This window comes from Eucalyptus grandis, chromosome 1 (genome assembly GCF_016545825.1).
Source record: "Eucalyptus grandis isolate ANBG69807.140 chromosome 1, ASM1654582v1, whole genome shotgun sequence".
Lineage (NCBI taxonomy): Eukaryota > Viridiplantae > Streptophyta > Magnoliopsida > Myrtales > Myrtaceae > Eucalyptus > Eucalyptus grandis.
The window spans coordinates 51,546,127-51,563,607 of NC_052612.1; positions in this window are offsets into that span (position 1 = coordinate 51,546,127).

Consider the following 17,481-nt stretch of genomic DNA (forward strand, 5'->3'; position numbering starts at 1 on the left):
GTATTAGTTTAGGTTTTTGGTTATTAAAAAATTAGCTTGGATTAAATTTATTAAAAGCGTACCAATTTGAGGTTTTTGGTGGTTAAAAAATTAACCCGGAGTAATTTTGTCACAGATATACCGGTTTAAGGTTTTTCGTGGTATTAACCCTAATGTTATTTAAATAACAAGTTATGTTGCGTGAAATATGTTATAAATCACAACCGTATATCAAAACGGTTGTAGATCTTAAATATAAGATTGTAAATGTTTAACATCAAACAATCATAAAAGTTTAAGATCTAAACTAATAAATTAGGGTCGAAATGATGGTTTTTCGCCCCATTGCAAAATACATAGATAAATAAATAAACCAACAATAAAATTTAATCACTAGTGTGCCTAAGGTGTTACAAAAATTATAAGAAATTTAAAATTTTCAAATAGGAAGAACAAACGTCGCTTTGTCATATCGCTTAATAATGAGCCTTATATGTTTTTTTCTTTTTATATACATATATTTTTTCCTCCGCTTGATAGCGTTGAAATCTTATGAGTTCTCTGAAAAGGACATTTATCACGCGTGATAACGTCAACACTTCAAGTTCCAAGTAAGATCTATGGAGAGTACCCAATGGATTTTACCGTGATAAGCATTTTCCCTCAAGAGAGGGCGCGGGAAATTTCCACGAAACATGTGATAATGGTGCAACTGGAAATATGGGTTCAGAGAAACTTCCGCCCTGAAGCAAGAGGAGATGCAGACTTTGAACAGTTCAAGAGATGTAAGTGGTAGCCGGTGGCTGACGTCAACGCATGCCAGAGACTAGAAACTTGGAATGGAATTCCCCCCAAGGACCAACTTTGCCGGAAGAAAACACTTGCACATGGTTCCCCACGTGTAGTGTACTGCTCTTCCTCTCTACGACCCGCGTGTATACAAAAAGTCCCGCTTCTCCATCGTCATCAAGTCAAACAGCAATCTCTGCAACGCAAAGTCTTTGACAGAAATCGGCCGAATGACTCGTCCAGACAGAACCCTATTGCCGGTTGGCTTCCCTTCCGTCCATCCCATGTCGCTGCACCTCCCGCGAGAATGGAATGGAAAACGTGTTAGTGTAGCGGGGCTTTCCCTGCAGAGGTGTGAAGGAATTCAAGCCTAAGTTGAAACGATGACCGTCTAGTGCCCTGAATGGAAGGGTCACGAGTGCTGCCAAATACCGACCGACCGACCAACGAGGATCATGAGCTCGGCGAGCTCGTCCTCCCCTATCTCAGCATCTTTCCTGCTTTCCGTCTTCCGTACTTCACTGTTTGCCTGCGCGTGCGCTGAGCTCAGATATTCAGTAAAAAGTCTCGCTAATTGGAATGAAGCAGTTCACTTTATATCGTTCGGACGAAAGAATGGAGTACAAGAAATACAATGAGCACTGCATCTACATAATCTGGAATATAGCTTACTTGCACGAAAACAAATGTAGAAAAATGTACCATAGAATTAACCGATACAATAGAGATCACCATCGCCGATTCATCATCTAAAGAGTTATACTGCTTCTCATATCTCAATTATAGTCGAGAATACGTAGATTAGCCTTTAATATCTCTCACGTGCACATATGCGTGGGCCTCTGCAATAGAAACTTCAAAATGCTTGTCACGCTCGTGTGTTGTTCGCTCTGTTGATGTACTCGTAAAGAATATAATTCAGCTTCTAAAACAAGATCATCTAGTGAGATGGCTGTTTGGAATGGTTTTTCATTTTTTGTCTTGGTTCTTCAAAGTTTGAAATCTAACTTTTATTTATGGTTAAATAGAAGTGTAATTTCAAAAAGTGACACGTAAGTGCGGTTAAACATTTTATAATTTTTAAGTATTTTGAGCATGCTTGACAAAATTTTTGAAATAGAAATCAATCTCTAGCTATAAATTGATTTCTCAATTTATATTTCCTGGACGAGTTTTTGAGTAAAGAAATGCATTTGATAATAACTTAATTTTTCTGTTTTTGGAACAAAAATTTGTTTGATAATAAAATAAAATTTCTATTTTTAGGGGCGGCAGTGGCTATTATTTGGCGGATGGCTGGTGTATGGCTTCTAGCAATGGGTGGTTGGCATCGACGTCGGGCGGTGAGCGACGGGTGTCCAACATCCGGGGTTGGGTGGCGGGCGCGAGTGGTCACCGGGCGGGCGTGCGCGTCTGGCGGCCAATGTCTGTCAGTGGTAGTGGGTGGTGGGTGAGCAGTGTTTGGTGTCTAGCACTTGTCGACAGTGACGAGTGATGAGCATTGGGCTACAGGCGTTCGATGTCATTTAGCAGTTGTGGGCTAAATGTCGGTGGCGGGCAGCAAGCGGGTGGTGACTAGTAATTGACGGTGAGCTTTGGTGTCCCATGAGTGGCAGGTGGGCGGCGGGCGGCGACAAGAGTGAATGATGAGAAGAGTTTGAAAATTTTAGCTTTTGATTTATGGTCCAAATTTATTTATGAAATAAAAATCTGTTCCAAAAATAGAAAAAAATGAAACTGTGTTATCAAACGAATTTATGTTCTAAACCTGTTTTGGGGAACAGAAAAACAAAGCAATAGAGAAATATTAATTTTATCATACGCGTCCTTAGAATCTCGTTCTTGAGGGAAAAAATACTATTAGATTTAAAACAAGTAGACCATATTTACAAAAAAATGCCTTAAAAATTTCAAAATCTCTTTTACACCAGCCCTAAATTTGGACGCAAACGTAAATACGCTAATGGCCTAAATGAAGCTATGATGATGCACTTAACTCATAAGGTTTGATCGACGAAATGTCTTACAAGACTTGTTGATTAAGAAGGATGTTGATTCATAGGATCCATTGATGGAATGCCCGATGAGCTAATCAATCATAAGTTTTCAATAAATAGAGTTAAAGTGAAAAATACGACATGTGGCGATAAATGATCGAACCAAACCATGCACGGAAGTTGAAGACCAAGTTAACGAGAATCCATTGATCTAGGAATGATTGTAGTTAATTAATCAATAGCAATTACGATAATTCCTAGAGTAGCGCAAATGTTAAGGCAATTAGAGACTCTTGCGGGAGAATATTAGAACGCATAACAAAACGATCCATTAAAGATACCGGAAACGCACACATAGAAGCAACTACGACATCAAAAACCACGAAGAGCATCCTGGATTTTGGATATAAGAAGATCATTCACAGCAAATTCATTTAAATTATATTTTGTCTGAATTTGAGAAAAGTGTAAAAAAAGTTTTAAATCTATTACATTGATGCCTATTTAATCTTAAACCGTCAATTGATACTAATTTAATCATAAACCTTTTAATCTAGAACCAATTTAGTTCTTTTAGCTAATTTTGGTTAGATATTGCTGATGTGGAGTTGGCTAACTTATATGGTATTGCTAGCGTTGACGCAAATAGTTTTTTTAATATAATTTTAATTTTTAAATTTTGATTAATTTTTCTAGATTTTTTTCTTTTTTTCTCTCTCAATTTTTTTTTGGCCATTCTTTTTCCTTTTATTGGTGACTGGGCACAAGCGATGGTCGATCATTGGCCATGGCAAGGCAAGCAGGCCTTGCTTGGATGAGGGTTGCTGTCGCCCCTCATAGGCGGGGCCCAAGAGGGCGAGGGTGAGCTTCAGTGAGGGCTCCCCTCCCCAAATTTGGCGAGGGCCAACCCGGCCTCACCCATCGCCGAGCCAAGCTTCACCTATGGTGAGCGACGGCAGCCCTTGCCCGGCGAGGCTAGCTCGCCATGCCATGGTCGATGACCCGTCATCAGCAAAAGGTAAAAAGAAAGGAAAACAAAAAAATAAAAATGAAAGAAAAAAAAGAAAAAGTAAGAAAAATAATTAAAGAATCAAAACAAATATTAAAATTTTATTAAAAAATTTTCACATTAGCGCCAACGGTACCATGTAGGCCGGCTTGTGCCAACCGGCATCCACATCAGCATAATTTGACTAAAAATTAGTTGGAAGGACTGAATTAACACCAAGTTAAAATATTTATGACTAAATTAGCACAAATGTAATAGGTTTTAGAACTTTCTTTAACACTTTTCCTGCCTAAATTTGCATTTGAACTTTGAATTAGGTTAGGTTTTCTAATTCCGGTATTTATCTTTGATCACAGAGCTTTCAATTCGTACTTTGTGAGATTTTTATTTTCTGTGTACTCCAGTTGTCTCTACTGATAGCCTGTGTTCAGTTTCATTGATTGGGCAGGCATGGCTACCAAGAACGTAAGCCATTTGTTGTGATTCAATAAATTCCAATGCAATTTCCTCATTCGTTTCCAATCTGCTACTTGCGCGTTATTGTAGTAATCTCAGTTTTGAAAAATTCTTGCGACTTCAAGGCATAATAGAATCCATTTTACTTTTGCTTCAACGTCATATTTAACAGCTTAATTCTCCATCGATTATCTTCGAATAAACTTTAATTACTGATTGAAACCATTGAGTTTCTAATAATCACAACTTGATAAAAATCATGTAACAAGTATACTTGACAATAAGATTCCGTTTGTTTCACTAAAAATATAATGTTTTTGGAAAATGCTAGGAAGCCATTTTTCAGGAAAATGATATTATTTTCTAGTATTCCATTGAAAGCTGAAAATGAATTATAAAATATTTTCCACCGTTAGGTATCTATTTCAATTTTTTTGGAGAAAATTACCAAAAAATTCGAATTTTGTAATTATTTTTCTTATTTTTCTATTATTTTTCTTCCTTGAGATTGTTGGCCACAATGACAGTTGGCGACCTGGCCTCGGTTGAGCTCGCCGAATCCAGCAAGTTGGGTGAAGCTTGAGCCTTGTCGACCTCAGGCAAGGCTCGAGCCTTGCTCAGCTCGCCAAATTTGCCAAGGACCAAGCTTGCCCGACAACCATGGGTGAGCTCGGGCCTTGCCAACTTTTTGGTGAGCTAGGCGAGGCCTAAGTCTCGCTTGAGGCCACCAAAGCCTCATTGACCTTTGGCGACCTTAGGTGAAGCTTGAGCCTTGCCTAGCTCGTGCAACCTGTGGCAAGGTCAAGCTCATTGGTAGTCGACGACCAACCAACCAAAAGAAGAAAAAATAGAGAAAGTGAAAAAAAAAAAGATAATTAAAAACTGGATTTTTTAAAAGGATAAAAGGTGTTTTGGTGGAAAAAAGTGTTTGGTGTAGAAGTAGAAGAAAGAGAATGAAAAAGCGGAAAATATCTTCTTCACTTTAAAGGTATTTTTTTTTTATTCGTGAAAAATCTTTTCCTTTAACTAGTTCAAAAGGGATAAACATCCCTCCCAAGTTTAGGAGATTGCGTTTGAAAATAAGCGATATCTCTTTGTCGCGTGGAGAGTGAATGATTGTGAAAATCTATCACGCCTCCTTCACAAATTCAAAGTATTTTTATTGGACTAAAGGCAGAAAGATTTTTTCCCACTTGGAGCCAAAGTCTGTCTCCCAGTCGATTTCAATCAGTACCTTTACCGAGTCCTTGTCCAAATTGCCAAATGGGTCAACGTATTTTATGTGGAATATGGTAGCCATTTGTCCTACGCTGACCCACAATCACTTTTTGGAAGACATGCTGAGCAAACAAATCAGAGCGATATTAGACAGATATTAAATTACAAAATCGGCTTATTAAGTGATTGACTAACTATAAGCACGAACTTAAATAGGTTTGACATATTCAAACACCCAACCATAAATTTATGTCCTGCATTACTTTGGAAATTAATTTTGTAAACCAAAATGATAGATGTGAAAATAATGTTTAAAAAGACATATTAATTGATTGTCAAGCATTAAAATTAAATTTCTAATATAGCTAACTATTTTGTTTGTGGGTCTCATATATGAAAAAATATTGAATCATTATCAATTTGTCATATCATTTAACGGACGAATTTTGGTACATATAACATTGCTTGATCACAAAGACATAGCATGGTTCTTTTCGTATATATCATTCTGATGTCTTGAAAATCACCAAGGGCATCGGCATCCAAAATTTGATCCTTCCGCTTAGTAAAAATTCTTGAGGAATGTGTAAGATGCAAAACGTGCAATCTCATGATTTCCATAACCATAACAAGAATACAGATAATTGAGTAAAAAGATAAATGCACCTGTTTTGGAATCCATCGTTTTTGATGCGGAAGTAGAAAAGTGATGATCCACGCACAAATCCTTCTCTTTTATTGCCCTCTTTATCACTAGCTTAATGAGACGGCTCCTCACCCTTTTGTGTTAGGTAAATGCTCTTTTTGTGAGTATACTTGTAAGAAATTAGGGTTAGAGGAGAGACTTGAGCACTATTTATAGAGTTTATAATCAGATCTTCTCATTATGGGCTATGCTCAACTCGACCTACACTAACCAGCCCCATATTAGATTAACTAAGAAACCTTTTATTTCACGTTAGATCAACTCTATAAAACGATAAATTACAATATCAATTAATGTAATTCTCATTAGGAAAATTCTTACATAATGAACATAAGCCATGTTTAAAAGAAATAAGCCATGTTTAAAAGAAGTTGCCAACGACAAGACTAATGGCTCCATGTTGCTTCTCAAGATGGGATGCTGGAAAGTCTGGATGAAACGAAAGATCAACCATTTTACCTACCTAATCAGAGAAATTAACTACTCAGCCTATCGCTTTAAGGTTGATCGGGGTGAAATCAGAGGGCCACCCAGACCACAGATTGAGAATTGAACATTGGATCGATCCACGAGTAGGTTCATGCAAGATGAAGCATGACACAAGCGACCCAGAAATATTATATATATACATTGTTTTATGCATTTAGTAAATATGTTGATGCGATTGCGACAAAAAACAAGCACTTAAACGTCTGGCGAATCTCATTATACGTGTTGCTCAAAAAAAAAAAAATCTCATTATACGTGAATACCCCATGCATAACCTTGCACCTACGCTCTTGCACATCTGTCTATATTCCAGAAAAGGTCCAAGATGTTGCCTTCTCAATACGATTTCCCAACCTTCTTACACTCAACAGCTATTACCAGCTCAAACATTGGCATGTCGATTAGGGGTGAGCATAGTCTAGTTGGGCGATTCCTACCTTGAAACTAAGAATTGTCCACTAAGGACTAGCTCCAAAAAATTGGAATCGAAAATTGCCCGTTAATTCCATGAATTCACTCGAGAACCGGACCGTTGGTCCGGTCCGATTCCCAAGTGCATTAATGGAACCGGTCTCATCAAGCTTTACATACTAGTGCAACATTTTCTAGTGCAAAAACAAAGAACTTCCCTATTATTAATTGCAAGATCAGAAAAAGATTAAACTCATTAAAAGTTAAAAGTCGAGATCGTGAGTCAATGGAGGTTGAGCTTGAAAATCGAGGCTATGAATGAGAGAATGAGAGATAGAGAGATGCCTGAAACGAGGTGAGAGTTGAATGAGAAAACACTCCATTAATGGATATTGAGCTTTGAATTATGAATTTTAGGATTTTCTTTTTTAATTTTTTTGGTTGGAAATTTTTCTTGAAAATTAAAAATATATTTATATATTATCGTTTCCGTCCAAATAGGCAGGTAGGCGATTCCACACCTAGGACTCGACCCATCAATTGGGAGCTGCCCATTCCGGAGCCGAAAAATCACCTCTTCTGGCCGAGAAATAAACAGGGGTCAATCAATGGGTAAAGGACGTAACCTCCACAGGACCCCTTTTACACGTTAAGCGAGGACATACATCAAGTCTAAGCCGGAACCACGGCCTACTCCTGTGGAAAAAAAACACAATTTGTCTCAGACTTCAACCCACAAACCTCGACAGTCAAATCTTTATTTATTTATTTTTTTTACCGACCAAAAAAAAAATCTTTATTTTTTCGCTTCAGGGACAAGATGGCAGACATTGTATATTTTATTTCAGTCTTTGCCAAGCCGTATAGACGACTCCAGAGTCCAGACAATCGTAATCACACGGATATGCCGTAAATCCGATAGTGAGAAATATCATACCGTCAGTCAACCTGATGTTTGTCGGCATCAAATAGGTCATTTGATATTTTTATGTTATGTTTATTCCACCCCTAAGAGTAATCCGCTCCTTTTTTTCTATTTTCTTTCCATGTGGAAAATGTCAACCGTATAATTGAGATTCAGTTCATTTCGTGGAAACAACTTCCAGAATTTTATTTTATTTTTTGGATTTTTCGGTGCCTGTTTCACAAAATATGAACTAATCATGAAAAATATTTTCTACCAAGAAAAAAAAAAGTCTTCTTAAATAAAGAAAATGTTTTCTACTTTTTAAATTGGGGAAAACATTTTTCTTACTCACTCTCTCTTATCTCATGCCTTACTAGCCCTTTTTCTTTCTTTATTTCTTTTTCAAAAAGTCAAAATTTTAATTATTTTCCTTTTTTTTTTCCTTTTATTCTTTTTCCACCTTCTTCCGTTGGTCACTAGCCACGGGTGAGCTTGAGGCCCATTGACGCTAGCCTCGGGCCTTGCTAGATCAGCAAACTAGTGGCAAGGCAAGCCTTTGGCTCGCCGATCTAGCAAGGTCTCGAAGCCGCGAGCTTGAGGCTCGCCCTCATGCTCGATGATCTCTAGCAAGCTCGAGCTTGCCGCTTGCCAAATAGGCAAGCTAGCGGCGAGCTTAGCTCATCTTTGGCTGATCGCTAGCCATCACTATGGCCATCAACCGGCCAAAGAAGAAGAAGATAAAAAGAAAGAAAAAAAGAAAAAAATTGAAAATTGATTTTAATATATAGAATAATAATAAAAATTATTTAAAAAAGTGCATAGAAAAAAGATTTTCCTTACCGAATAATGAAAATTTCCACTTCATTTTCAAATTTCAGCCTAATACAAAAAAAATAATTACATTTTCCTGGGTAATGGCTTCTCCGAAAACATTTTCAGAAATGCTATATTTTCTATGAAACGAATGAAACTTCAATAACTACTAATTTGCTACTAGATATCATGATTGATAAAATTTCCATTGGTATATTGTGAAAATAGAAATTATCCAATTATCAATTATGTGATAATTTGTGTATATTGTTATGTTATAACAACATAAATGATAACTTATGAATTAAAATGAGTTGTTGTTACATATTAAGAGAATAATATTTTTAGATAATAAAAATACAGCCATAACATTTAATAAATAAATTTCATTTGGAACACTTTGTCCTATTCTATTACGGAAAATTGCCTAAAAAGTCCTAAACATATTATACTTGTGCCAATATAATCATAACCTTTCAATTATGCCAATTAAGTCTTAAAATTTTTCATATTTTGCTAATTGAGTTATTTAAGCTAATTTTGGATAGAAATTGCTAACGCGAATGCTGGTTGACATTTTTAAAATAATATTTTTCATTCTTTTTAATGTTTTAATAATCTTTTTGATTTTTTTCATTACTTTTTTTTTCTATTTTCTTTGGAGTGAGGGTTGACAAACCTCACTAGCCAAAGAGAGGGCTCGCAAGCCTTTGCCTAGACTCGACGAGGGCCACGGTGCCCTTGCTAGGCCTAGATTTGGAGAGGGCATTGCTGCCCTTGCCTAGAGCCCTCACTCCAGAAAACAAAAAAAATAAGGTAAAGAGATGAAAAAATATTAAAATTATCCATGTTAGTGTCGGTCATGTCATATAGGACGTCCGGTGTCTATGGTAACAATCTTTAGCCAAAATTAACCGGATGACTCAATTGAAAAAATATGAAAAAGTTTATAACTCAATTAATACAGTTAAACATTTTAGAGCTAAATTAGTATGGGTGTAATATGTTTAGAATTTTTTTGGTAATTTTGCCTATTGTATTATTGAGCATATCATTGCTTATCTATTTAGGAACTACCACAATAGTTAAAAACGCTCTCTAAGTATAATAATCGAATGACTTGTAATATAATAATTATAGACAAAGTGGTAAATTGCTTTATGATTCAAGAAAATGTTCGGTTGATTTCATTCTTATATTACTATTTACAAAAAGGAAGAGACTTGGGGGTCACGGACATCGGTCAACCAAGACGGTGGTTATTGACTATTTTTGGAAAAAAAAAATTTCTAACGAGATATCCACGTTAGACCCGCCTGTCCGGTGGTCTTCCATTTACCGTTTGATTTTTCTTCGAACATGTTCCATCTGAATGTCGCCTAGCACACGAGTCCTTCTCTTGTTCGCTTTTCTCAGTCTCCCTCGAGATTTTGACACACGGTTCGTTTGACAGGGCCGGAAAGATGGCATTCTATTTATTACAATGGTTCTAAAAGTCAATAGGGCTTATCTGGGAAAAAAAAGCACGAAGTCAAACAGGACCAAAAAGTCCCCACCAGCACTGCTGGAAAACACGTTCATCTATTTGACCGATCTGCGCATTCACTCCTTTCCACGCCACCGCAGCCTAATAATTCTTCTGTTGACGCAAGCAAGGGACCACCCTTTGGTTATTATTCACAGGTGACGGATGGGTCGGCAAGAATAAGAGTTTGTAGAAAACCGAAGTCATCAGTGAATAGAACGGTCAACAATTTGCCAATTTGAACCCAACAAAACAAAGGGAAAGTAACGGACGAGAGCCTTCATTGAGGTTTGAGAAACTGATCGATAAAGTCATCGAGAACGAGCAATTGACAGAAGCATAATTGCTAGGTAGTGATATCTATGGCCCATAATTTAGGATTCTTATAACTTCTTACATATAAATATTTCCACATAATAGGAGATGGTGAATAGTGTGATTTCTTGTAATCGGAACAGGATTATGAAGTTACTTATTCATTTAACTTCAATAACTTGACATCGTTGGCAATGATTGTCCTTGCTTCTGTACTTTTAAATTCCTTATAAGTTATTTTCATGTCCAACATTAACAAAGGATACTTCATAACCTTTGTTATTTCATATCCATCAATCCATCTTCTAAAAGGGTTTTTGCTATTTTGTTGATTTGAGGAGATTATGATGGCAAGAAGTAGAAGTCAACAAATCTCCCACAATGCCGCTAGCAACAACAATCCAGTCTTACAAACTAGCAAAGACGCTGTTGCACATTTTAAATCTTCAGCCGTCTAAAGAGCAGTAAAAGAAAATTGACACAAAGAAATCAATCTTCTAAGGCATCTTATTGAAAATCAATTAAGATATATTGCTCCAAAGTCCAATATGGTGTCTCCCATGAGAATATTGCTTAAAGAATATCAAAATTATAAGGCTAATTACATTGTGAGTCACATGTCTTCCATGTGTATGATGTTGTGCTGAGGTCAGGCTCGTCCAATCAACCACCACTAATTTAGATGTCTCATTTCACTCTTAGGAAAAGAGTTCACAAATTTTGCTTTTGATGGATTAATCTTCAATAAAAGAGAGATTTGAAAGCTAAAACTTTGCCGAATTACGTGAATTGGCAAATGTGAATTGGCAATGAGAGTGTCTAAGTAACCAAATAAAGAAATAAATAAAGGATCTCACGGTGACTTTACATAGAACTTGGCTTTAATGGAAAAATATGAGTCAAGTGATGAATTTGACCAATATGAGAATAGTTGGAGCTAAAATGGTGCTCGACAAGTTTTATGTTTGTCCACCGTTAAAACTTGCCAGAATTTTAAAAAAGAAAACAATAACATAGGTTAGGGCTAAAGACAGTTAAGTTTACTCGTTCAATGTTAGTACATCGGACAAAATGTCAACTTGCTTTTGGAAGTTGAACTAATTGAATTAACTGAAAGCCAAGTACTTCTAAGTAAAGAAGATGTAGCAAACAAAAAATATTACAAGCAGCACCATTCATGGAGCCATAACACGGTTAATTGTATTATTTTCAGGAAAACAATTTACGAGGCAATTAGACAAGGGAAAATCAAATTTGCCAAAAATGATTGATAACCCTTGATTATTTAAATTAAAAGAATCAAATGATTTAATGAGTCGTTTAACTCTTTTGAAAGGAGCATATATTAGCGCCAAAAAATGAACAACTTTTGTTATTACTAACAATTGAGAGAGACAGACTAGTCGATGAGATTAAAATTTGGTGAACATAGAAGGTATGAATGAATAGAATAGTCGAAAACTTGAAACAACTTGCCAATGGAATCATCGATAACACAATGTGAAAGTTATTGACAAGAGCCTTTATTAAGACTTGAGAAATTATTGATGAAGAGCAATTGACACAAAAACATAATTGCTGGCTGGTGATTTGCTATAGCCACTAAATTAGGATTTTTATAACTTATCATAGACTAGTATTGCTAAATAATAGGAGATCGTGAATATTATAACTTCTTGTAACATTAAATAAGATTAAAAAAATATTTATTCATTCAAATTCAGTAATCGTTTGTAACCGTCGAATTTGGGTGTATATACCCACACTGCGCTCTTTGTAAAGACTCTCAATCCATTACATAAATTTATGTTTTTGACTTCACTTTCTTGGAATTTACATCACTTACAACGATTGTTCTTAGGTTTGTAGTTTTAAATTTCTTATCATTTATTTTTCAATCCAAAATTAACAAAGAACTCTTCATAATCTTTATTGATTCATATCGATTCATCTATATTTTAAAAGATTTTTAGTTATTCCGGTGAAACGGTTTTCAACATTGGTTAATTGGAATCCTATAGGGTAACACGGGAAAGCAAGCATGCGAAGCTGATTTAAGTGTCGCATGTCTATAATATAATAACGTGCATTAATTTACATGTCTCTCAACCAAGATAGCTTTTGGGGAAAAGTATAAAAAAAGTCTTAAACCTATTGCATTGGTACTAATTCAGTCATAAACTTTTTAATTAGATCAATTTAGTTCTAAACCTTTTAATATTTGTACAAATTCAGTTTATCCGGCCAATTTTGATTGGTCGGCGCGACGTAGATGTGGCAATTTTTATGATTTTTTAAATTATTTTTCAAATTTTTATTAATTTTTTTCTTTTTCCTTTTCTTTTCGGCGGTGACCGGCGAGCCTCCGGTGAGGCTTGCTGGCCACTGGGTGAGGGCAACGAAGCCCTCACTTGCCGCCGGCGAGGTGGATTCGCTCGGATCTAGGCGAGGCTAGCCTGGCCTAGACCTTGCCGCAGGCAAAGGCAGCCTTGCTCGCGGCTGGCGAGGCCATGGCAGCCATCGCCAAGGCGGAGGTGAGGGCCAAGGGCCACAACCCTCGCCAGAAGCGGCAAGGGCTTTGCAGCCCTCGCCTCTGCCCGGCGATGGCCGCCATGGCCTCGCCAACCGCGAGCGAGGCCGCCTTTGCTCGCAACAAGGCATGGGCGAGGCCGGCCTTGCCTAGATCCAAGCAAAGCCGCCTTGCCGGCGGCTGGGAGAGTGAGGCTCACCAGCCACCGTCGGAAAATAAAAGGAAAAAGAATTTTTTTAATAAAATTTAATAAATAAATTCGAAAAAATAATAAAATACCTTAAAAATTGCTACGTCGGCGTCCGACCAACAACCATGTCAGCATCGGCCGGCCAAAATTGGCTGGATGAATTGAATTTGCACAAATATTAAAAGATTTAGGATTAAATTGGTTCAATTGAAAAGTTTATGACTGAATTGGTATCAATGCAATAGGTTTATGATTTTTTTGGTACTTTTCCCGTTGGTTTGTGGTTCTACTCTGTATTGACTTATATAAGTTTACAAAAATAAATATATTGCTAACTATCATGCACCTATTACTAGGGCCGTAAGTGGACGGGTTTAGAACGGTAGGCATCATCCCAAGCTCAACCCCTTAATTTTCTACTATATTCCAAACTCGACCCAAACTTTTCATGTGTCTTCACGAAAATCGCAAATCCGACATGACCCAATAAAGCAGTCGGATACCCGTAACCAGTCATAGAAATTGGTAAGAGACAAATATCTCACGTTATTTATACTATAAACCACCTAAATTTGCACAGATAACCGTTTTTCCAAAAGCTGTGCGCTATTCGCATCAATTCTTTGTTATTCCAATAACGAGTCGAACGAAATAGTTGTTCTTATCTATACTATTTTTGCGATAAAAGGGAAACATGTTCGCGATATAATTACGACTCGTCCAAACCGGATTTTTCAAGAAATCTAATATTTTTTAAATCGTGGGCGGGTCCAGATAAAAAATTAGGCCGGGCATTAGGCTCCCAATTGATTAGGTCTAGGCCATAGACTGCAGATGAGGAAAATAAAAGTCGGAGCCCTAGGTTTACTCAGACTAGCCTGAGGCAAAAGCATTAGGCGAATTGTTTATTATAAAAACCTTTTCCTGATTTCATCCGAACGTGCTTACTTTTTCCGGGACGCGCTGACCCCTGGAGTGCCATAACTTTGGCCAAAGGGACACTTAAGTGCCATAACTTACGAAAGGTACACTTAAGTGCCACTTTCAAGAAAAACGGATCACTTGAATGCCAATCCGCGAGAATGGCCAAAATGTCGACGTGGCATTTTTCTGGCGAATTGAACTCAAACGACACCGTTTTGCACGCCGACGTGACCAAAACGGCGTTGTTTTGGCTGATGTGGCAAAAAAATAAAATAAAATAATTAATTAAATTAAATTTAGTTGAAATATTAAAAAAAAAAAAAAAGAGGAAAGGGGGAGGCGGCGAGGGACTAGCCCTCGGCCCGCCGCCGCCGTCGGGAAGGGGTGGCGACGGTGGGGGAGGGTCGGCTGGGGTCACCGGGCCCGGCCAAGGGCTGGCGACCCCGGTCGGCCCGGCGAGGGCTCGCGAGCCCTCGCCCAGATCCGGCGAGGGTCGACGGCCCTCGCCCGGCCGGGCCAAGGGCCGCGAGCCCTCACCACGGATCCGGGGGAGGGTCGCGGCCCTCGCCTAGATCCGGCGAGGGCTCGCGAGCCCTCGCCGCCGGTCGGCCGTGGTCACCGACCGGCTAGGGCCCGGCGACCCCAACCGACCCTCCTCCCGCCGTTGCCGGCCCTTCCGGCAGCGGCGGGCGGCGGCGGCCGAGGGCTAATCCCCGCCGCCTCCCCCTTTCCTTTTTTTTTTTTTTAAATTTTTTAAATTTTTAAATTTTTAATTATTAATTTAAAATATTTCAACTAAAATTAATTTTAAAATTATTATTTTAAAATATTTTAAATAAATTTAATTTAATTAATTTTTTGCCACATCAGTCAAAACAACACCGTTTTGGCCACGTCGCGTGCAAAACGGCGTTGTTTTGAACTCGGAGTTCGCCGGAAAAGTGCCACGTCGACATTTTGGCCGGATTCTCGCCGGATTGGCACTCAAGTGATCCGTTTTTCTTGAAAGTGGCACTTAAGTGTACCTTTCGTAAGTTATAGCACTTAAGTGTCCATTTGGCCAAAGTTATGGTACTTGAAGCGTTCTTTTGCCCTTTTTCCAGCCTTTAATTAGTACCGTGGGAGAAGTTATCATATTAATATATAAGTCCCGTATGAATTTCATGTAAGTTTTATTAGATCCGACGACATATATGTCTCATATGAGTACGGTAGATTTTCTATGAGTTTTATGTAAATCCCATCACATCTGACGGTCCAAAACAAATTATACACATATGTTTATGGAATACCTGCTCGTGATTTGTAGACATTCATTTCCTAGGTTCTTCCTGTACAAAATTTTCTTGAAAGATTACGGGCTTCTCAATGCTGCTAGCAACCTATTCAAACTCTCTTTTTGTAGTCGAAAGCAGCCACGCACTTCCTAATTCTTCCACCCACCTCGAGATGGAACTTTTGAAGTAGATAATAAAAAAAAAAATTGGCTTAACTTGGGCCTACCTAGTTCATTGGGTCATTAAGTTCAGTTAATGTGGGCAAAATCCGACTTTGGTAAAGGACGAAATAAAGATTAAAAAATAAAAAAATCATTTAGTAGGGTGGGAAATCTAGAGAGATCAACGAGTTCAGTCCGTGACCTTGTAAAGTTATTGTGCGGGTCATCTAAACCAGGGGCGAGTGACTTTCATGAGTCGTCAGTGTAAATCACCTTTCGACATGGGGAAAGCTGTTGACATGGAACTCTCGAGGGAGAAAGCATCAATAATGACTAGCTGGTAGAGCAATACCAGGGGCCAGCAGCCAGGAAGACGCAGGGCTACTGCATACTATGCAGTTACTTTGTTTCTAAGGCTCGACCCATCCAATCCACCCTCCTTAAGATCCCGGTGGTATTATTGTATAAAAGAAACTGAAATCCATGCAACATGTAGCCATCCATGGTTCAAGATTGATTTTGGTATAAGTTCCCAAAGTGCTCAGTATTTGAAGTTTGGATTAATACCGCCGAAAACCTTAAAACTACTATATTCATGACATATTTACCCTGAACCAACATGCTTGTACTACATTTACCCCAAAACTGGTACATCGGTATCACATTTACTCTAAACCGGTACACTAATGCCACATTTACCTAAATATACACTAGATTTACAATAATTCGGGTTAAATGTGGCATGCTCAGATGTACCAATTCAAGGTCATTAAGAATACTAAAATTAGTTTGGGATAAATGTAATGCGAGTATACCCGTTTGAGGGTTTTTGTAACATGAAAATTAATAGTAGTGGGTATACTAGTTTGAGATTATTGGTGGGATCTGCTCTTGAAGTTTTACTGAATAGACATGGACCTAACGAATCCCGACTTGTCTAGAAGAGCGACAAGGAACAGCATCTGACTCTTCTTCAATTGCAGCAGTTGTTGAACACCAGCAATCTGTTGAAAATGCTTTCTTCCTCATCTTTTTACCGCCTGACCAGATCCTCGAAGAGCCACCCCAACATAGTGGTTGGCAACTAACATAAGAAACACATGCAAATCTAGTAAGTCATTTGCTAATGCTTTCTTTGATCAATTCGAAGGAGTTCATCTTATTCTTTGGGTTAGAATTGACTGCATCCAACCAACGTAAGGTTTGGAGACTAACGCATTTCCGTAACTGGTAATTCTTGACTTAATGGTTTTGGTTGCGTGTTGGTCTGCCAATGCTATCCTTTAACATGTAATGAGTATAGAAAGGTCAGATTTTAATGAATCAATTAGACGTATGTTTTGCGCACAGCGGAAACCCAAGTCTGATCATATGAACCGAGATTGGCGTTGATTAGCATCTTAGCTTGGAAAATCCGCAAGACAAACAATCAAAAGATAAAATCAAATTTTGAGATCTTAATTTAAATGTTGTCGCTTGAAGTTGAAAGATAAATGTCGCATCAATCCGTGAAACTTGGTAATGACGTGACGGTTTGAGAAACTACTTTGAAGTTGCATGGATACAATACGTAACTGGAAAGACAGGAAAACTAACACTAATTCATGGGTACCAAATGCAGCTTTAAGCTGCTACCGTATGGTGATATTATTTCTCAAGGAGTGTAAACTAGGACTGCTTGCCTAACTTATATAGCAACGAATAACGAGCATAAACCTTATAGAGTACTTAAATAGCAAATCTTCCGGATCACAAATTCAAGATTTTCCCGATAGAGTACCTACA